Source organism: Belonocnema kinseyi, chromosome 8 (assembly GCF_010883055.1).
Source record: "Belonocnema kinseyi isolate 2016_QV_RU_SX_M_011 chromosome 8, B_treatae_v1, whole genome shotgun sequence".
In the NCBI taxonomy this organism is placed as follows: Eukaryota; Metazoa; Arthropoda; class Insecta; order Hymenoptera; family Cynipidae; genus Belonocnema; species Belonocnema kinseyi.
Genome location: NC_046664.1, coordinates 94,356,134 through 94,362,133, shown reverse-complemented (window position 1 = coordinate 94,362,133; position 6,000 = coordinate 94,356,134). Strand labels below are relative to the sequence as shown.

The following is a 6,000-nucleotide window of genomic DNA, read 5'->3' as shown; positions in this document are numbered from 1 at the left end:
CATGTATTTTACATGGACGATCTTAAGATCTATGCTAAAAACAAAGAGCAACTACATCTAGTTCTAGGGATTGTCGAACGATATACTAAGGAAATTGGAATGCAATTTGGGTTAGACAAATGCGCCAAAATTTATTTGAAGCGAGGAAAACTTAATGGCATCCCTGAAGATCCTGAGCTCGTTGATAGAAGCGCTATACGACAGCTTTGCGCTGGAGAGACTTATACATAGCTGGGCGTGCCACAGAACCGCATTCAGGATGTGACATCTATAAAGGACACTCTCAGAAGCAGATAAAAAAGTCTCATCCGACAAATTTGGTCTTCTGAACTGTCGGCGAGTAACAAAGTATCTGCAACGGACATGCTTGCCGTCCCGGTAGTACTCTATTCATTTGGAGTAGTTCCATGGACGAAGAACGAGCTCAGATCCCTTGATATCGGGACAAGAAAGGTTATGCACATGAACAAAAGCATGCATCTTAAATCTTCCGTTCCGCGACTTTGCATCTCACGCCGTCAAGGTGGTCGCGGAATATTGAGTCTTGAATGTCTTCACAACAGGATTATTCTGGGTACAGCACATAGAGTTGCAAATGGAAGAGACCCTCTTCTTAAGATGGTCAGGAATCACGAAGAAGTAGGCAAAGGAGCGTTTCTGTACAAAGCAGCGGAGGAGGCTGCTGAAACACTCGGACTTGACTTCAGTATTAGGGGTGAGCAAAATGCATCAGATCTTATCTATCTCGTGTACTCACTCCTGAAAGCCCGGATTAAGAAAGCACAAGAGAAAAACTTTCGTAAACAGCTCCTCGATAAGAGGATGCATGGTATCTTCCACAGAAATGTGAAGGATCAGTCAATGTCTTGTGAGCTAACGTTTGCTTTCCTTAAATCGCCCAGATTGAAGTCTGGTACGGAGGGTTTTATCTCTGCATGCCAAGACGGTGTCATTTCCACCTTAACATACCGTCGGCACATTTTGAGCCAAGACATTCCCGATGATAGCTGCAGGGCTTGCCATGCACACCCCGAGCATTTAGCTCACATACTATCTAGTTGTCCAACACACGCGGGAACGACCTACATTCAAAGGTACAATGCGGCACTAAGAGTGCTTATTACCATCTCTGTCACTCTTACGGCATTAACCTTAATATCGCTCCTCTAAATGCTCCTAGGAAAATCGAGTCAATTGTCGAGAATGGGAAGTGCCGCATATACTGGAACTTTATATTCTCGACAATTGTTTCTGTTGCTCACTCGAGGCCTGACATGGATCTTCTTCACATCGAGAAGCGAACCATGTTCGTTATCGAATTTTCGGCACCAGCTGAAAAAAACATCATAACCAAGGAGAATGAAAAGAAAGAGAGGTATCGATACCTTATAAGGGAGTTGCAACGATTGTACCCGGAATATTCCGTTAAACTAATCGTCCTTATCATCGGCGCTCTTGGAGGTGCCAAGCTTTCACTTGCTAATGGCCTATAAAGCATCCCTGCGTGTCAAGAATATGCTAAAACACTTGCGGGAAAAATGCAGAAGGCGATAGTCCTTGGGTCGCTCCGTGTTCTTAGAATGCACGAGGCTTTTGCTGGATCGTCGTATTGATTCCTTTACAAACTGTAACCACCTATCTCACGGTCGTGAGACGTGGTTGTGGCTGAAATTTTGCCGCGATTTCGCTGGGAGCGGGTTCAATTTTCCAGATTAGCACCCGCTCCCTGGGAAATCCTGCGGTTGTCCTTATGAGAAATTTTTAATTACATATATATATATATCATATTGAATGCAATATGAAACGCTTAATATTTCAAGACGAAATTTATTATATTATCAAAAAAATAGTTGAATTTTTAATAAGTAAATTAAATTCGAACCCAAACAATTGCTTTTGCAACCGAATAGTTCAAGTTTCAAGCATAAGGGACTTTTTTTAAAACTTAATACTTGAATTTTTTACTCATAAAAATAAATCATCAATCGAATTGGTGAATTTTTAAACCAAACAGATTAAACTTCAGCCACAAACAGTTGCATTTTTAACCATATATTGGAATACTCAAACCAAAAAGACTAATTTTGTAGAAAATATTTGAGTTTTATATCTAAAAGGATGAATTTTATATGCGAAAAGACGAATAGTCAACAGATTACTTCCATTTATATGAAATTAAAAAATTGTTACAAAATACAATGGTTGAATTTTCAGCAAAATAATTAAATTTTCAACATAATGGTTGAATTGTGAATTGAAAAAAAGGATTTTTTAACAAGGAAGTTTAGCGTTCAGCAAAGCAGTTGAATTTGCAATAAAAAGAAAATAATTCTCAATGAAAAATATAATACATAGTTCATATCAGTGTCTCCAGAACGTGGGGTTTTTCGGCCCCCACCACTCTCCTATCTGGGAGCGACACATTCAAACGTACTGTGTCGGTGAGTCGGCTCTGTTAAATGCTGCGAAGCCCAGCTTCGTGTAAAGCCGAAAATGCACGAGCAGGAATCCGAGCTCTCCCGACCTCACGAATGACGATCTAGCTGCTCCTTGAATGTATTCAGATTTTGAAATCTCGAGTTACCTTAGAACCATTAGGCTTATTGCGAAGAAGCAAATATAATTGACTTTATGTAAATAGATATAGGAGACAAGACTTCCGGCTCAAAAATGTTTCAAATTTAGTGCTGCATGCCTTAGTCATATTTTTAGTGAACAATGGATTTTTAACAAATAAAAAACAATTTTTCGACAAAATAGTTAAATTTTCAACCCAAGAAATTACTTTAAAAAATAAATTTTGAACTTAAACATTGTAGTTTATACTGAAATTTGCAGTTGAAAAAATTAATTTTTAAACCCAAATACATGCGATTTTATCAACAAAAGAAATTAATTTTTATCTAAAACAAATTAATTTTTAAAGAAGAATAATTCACCAACAAAGAAGCTAAATTTATAACTAAAAAGACAATTTTTCAAGAAAAAAAAGGTCAACAAAATTGTTCAATTTTCATCTATAGAAACGAATTTTAAACTAAAAAAATAAGTATTCGATCAAAAATGGACTAATCAAATTTTCAGACAAAAAATGGAATTTTCAAAAAAAGAAATTAATTTTCAACTAAAATTATAATGTTTCAACGAAAAATTGAAGAGATAAATTTTTAGTTGAAAAATAATTATCAACCCCAAAAAATGAAAGTTTCAACAAAATATTTAAATTCCCAAGGAAAAAATTTAATTTGCAAACAAATATTTTAATTTTCAAACCAATAACTTTCTACCGAAAACAGAATTTCAATATTTTCAAAATCAATTTTAAAACAGCAACAATTTTTGTTAACAAAATACATAAATTTTCAACGAAAATCGGTTAAATTATCAGTTTAAAAAATCAATTTACAACCAACAATTTTTCACAAAATAGTGTAATTTCCAAAAAATAGATGAACTTTTAACCATTTCATACAAAGAAAAAGTAGTTTCAACAAAAAATGCATTTCCATCCAAAGAAATGATTTCTTGATTAAAATGGATGAATTTTTAAACAAGAAAAATAATTTTTTGCCAAAAAAGAAGAATTTTTGACTGAGAAAGGTCAATTTCCTACAAAAAAAAACAACAAAAAAGGATACAATTAAATTTTTAGTATAAGAAAATGTTTTCTCAACAAAAAAAGAATCGAATTTTCAAGAAAACAGTTAAATTACCAACCAGAATAGTTATTTTAAAAACTTTTAATTTTAAAATAGTTTCATTTTCGATGGAAGAAATGAATTTTCAACTGAAAATTGTTTTTAAAAAACACACAATCGAATTTACAATAGAATAGTTCATTTTTAAACATACAGTTAGATTTTCATTTAAAAAATTATTTTTCAACCAAAAATGGAATGGAATGAATTTTGAGAGAAAATTAAAAAAAATTATCACAATTTTTTAAAATTACTTCGTAGATTTTTCATATTGTATAATTTTAGAAAAAATAAGGAATTTAATTCTTATTAAGCCTTCTTGCGCAATTTTGTCGCAACGTTTTTTGTTGTGTTTATGTTGGTTTGTAAAATTTGCTTTCAAATTTTAGTAAGTTTACGAGATATTCATAAATTTTGAAAGGATTAATAAATAATTAAAACTTGCAAAAAAGTCAGGAAAAATTTGAATAATTCTTAAAAATTAGAAGATTAGAATGTCTGAAATTATTAGAAAAAAGAATTATTTTTCTAATAATCGTTTGAAAATTTTTAATCATTTTTATTTACAAAAATGTACTTTAAAAAAAAAATCAAAAAGATTTTGAAACACATCAAACGATTTCCTAAAATTTAAAAGAAGAGTATAGAATATTTTAAAGCAAGATGTTTCAATTTGAGGAGATAAAAAGTTTTAAAAAACGTAAATAATCCAGTAATTCAAGAAATATTTAGAAAAATGGAAGAGGTTCAAATCTAATCTTAAACTAAAATTTTGTAGAAATGTAGATTTTCAAAAATTTCGAAAAAATAAACTTTAGAAGCTTTAAGGGGATTCAGAAAGATTTCAAGGAGATAAAATTATTTTTCTTAAAATTCCTGTGAAAAATTTAAAAGATTATGAGTAAATTTTGTCACATCTTGAATGCTTTTTTAAAATTTTCAGAAAAATGTAGTAAATTAAAATTTTGTTTTGAAATTTATTTTGTTTTAAACGTACTAGAAATATTTAAAAACTTGACAAAATTTATCAAAATTTATCAATTATTCGTTGATATCTTCCAAACTTCTAAATGTCTTAATCATCTTTTAAAAAGACTCGAATTTTTCTAATATTTTTTTGAGGATTTTAAGAGAACAAGCCAGAAAGTTATTAACTTGACCTCATTCAAAAGACTGATCACTTGACAAAAAAGTTGTAAAATTTTCCTTTGAATGTGGTGTGGATAGGAATTTTATTTAAAAATGTGTGGGATTTTCTGAACAGAAAACTGCATGAATTTCTGAACTTTCTTATTTTTTTTATGTGTATTTTAATCTGCTTTACATTTAGTGAAAAATTATATGCTGAAAAACGATAAGACAAATATCTATTTCTTCAATTTTAACCATAATTTGAAAGGCGATTCTTCATAGTATTTTACTAACTAATGGAGATATTTTTATAATTTTATTTCTGAAATCTATTTCCTAAGGTCAAACATGGTACACAAATATCGTAAAATTTAAAAAACACCAACTATTTATAGGAATTTTTTAAATAAAAATCATTGTATATCATATTCAAATAAATTTTGGCAATATTTATAAAAGTATTATTATTCTTAATTGAAAAAAATTAATGTATAGAGAGTACAGTTTTTATTTGAAATTTCACTACGGTTTTTTGTACCATGTTTGACCCTCGGCCAGAATCAAGGAAAAATAATCTAAAAATATGTTCATTAGTTATTAAAATTCTACAAAGACTTACCTTAACAATTTTTTTTCTCATTTTATAATCGTGAGATATTTCTCCATCAAATAAATTTTGTTTCATTTATTTTACAATTATTTACAATCGATTTCCCATTACAATTATTTTACAATTAAAATAAAATTGTAAAAGCTAAATTTTGTACTTTTGAGATAACTATTTTAAGGCATTAAAGATTTTATAAAGATTTCATATACAATAAAATAAGTATTATCAGTTTATAAATTTATATGTAAATAATTATTATAAGATTCTCAAGAAAATTCAAAATGTAGAAAAAAATTTCCTTATAATCTTCTAAATTTTCCCAAGCATTTTAAGAAACCATGTTTACTCTCCTGGAACCTTTCGAGATTCTTTTGAAGTTCCTAAAGTTTATCTTGCGTTTCTAAAACACTTCTAAATTTTAAATTTTTTGAATCTTATCTAGTCTACTAGATAGTTCCTGAATTCACTTGATTATTTACTTTTTTTTAACTTTTTAATTTTATCAAATTGAAGCATTTTGCTTTAAAATCTTGTACACTCTTCTTTTAAATTTTAGGAAAT

At 29.8% G+C, this 6,000-nt stretch overlaps 1 protein-coding gene across 4 annotated transcripts in view; it reads left to right on the top strand.

Annotated features, from left to right (window-relative positions):
* The window catches only part of LOC117177845 (dmX-like protein 2), a 62,403-nt gene that overhangs the window by 8,166 nt on the left and 48,237 nt on the right, over positions 1-6,000 (top strand). The window lies entirely within an intron of this gene.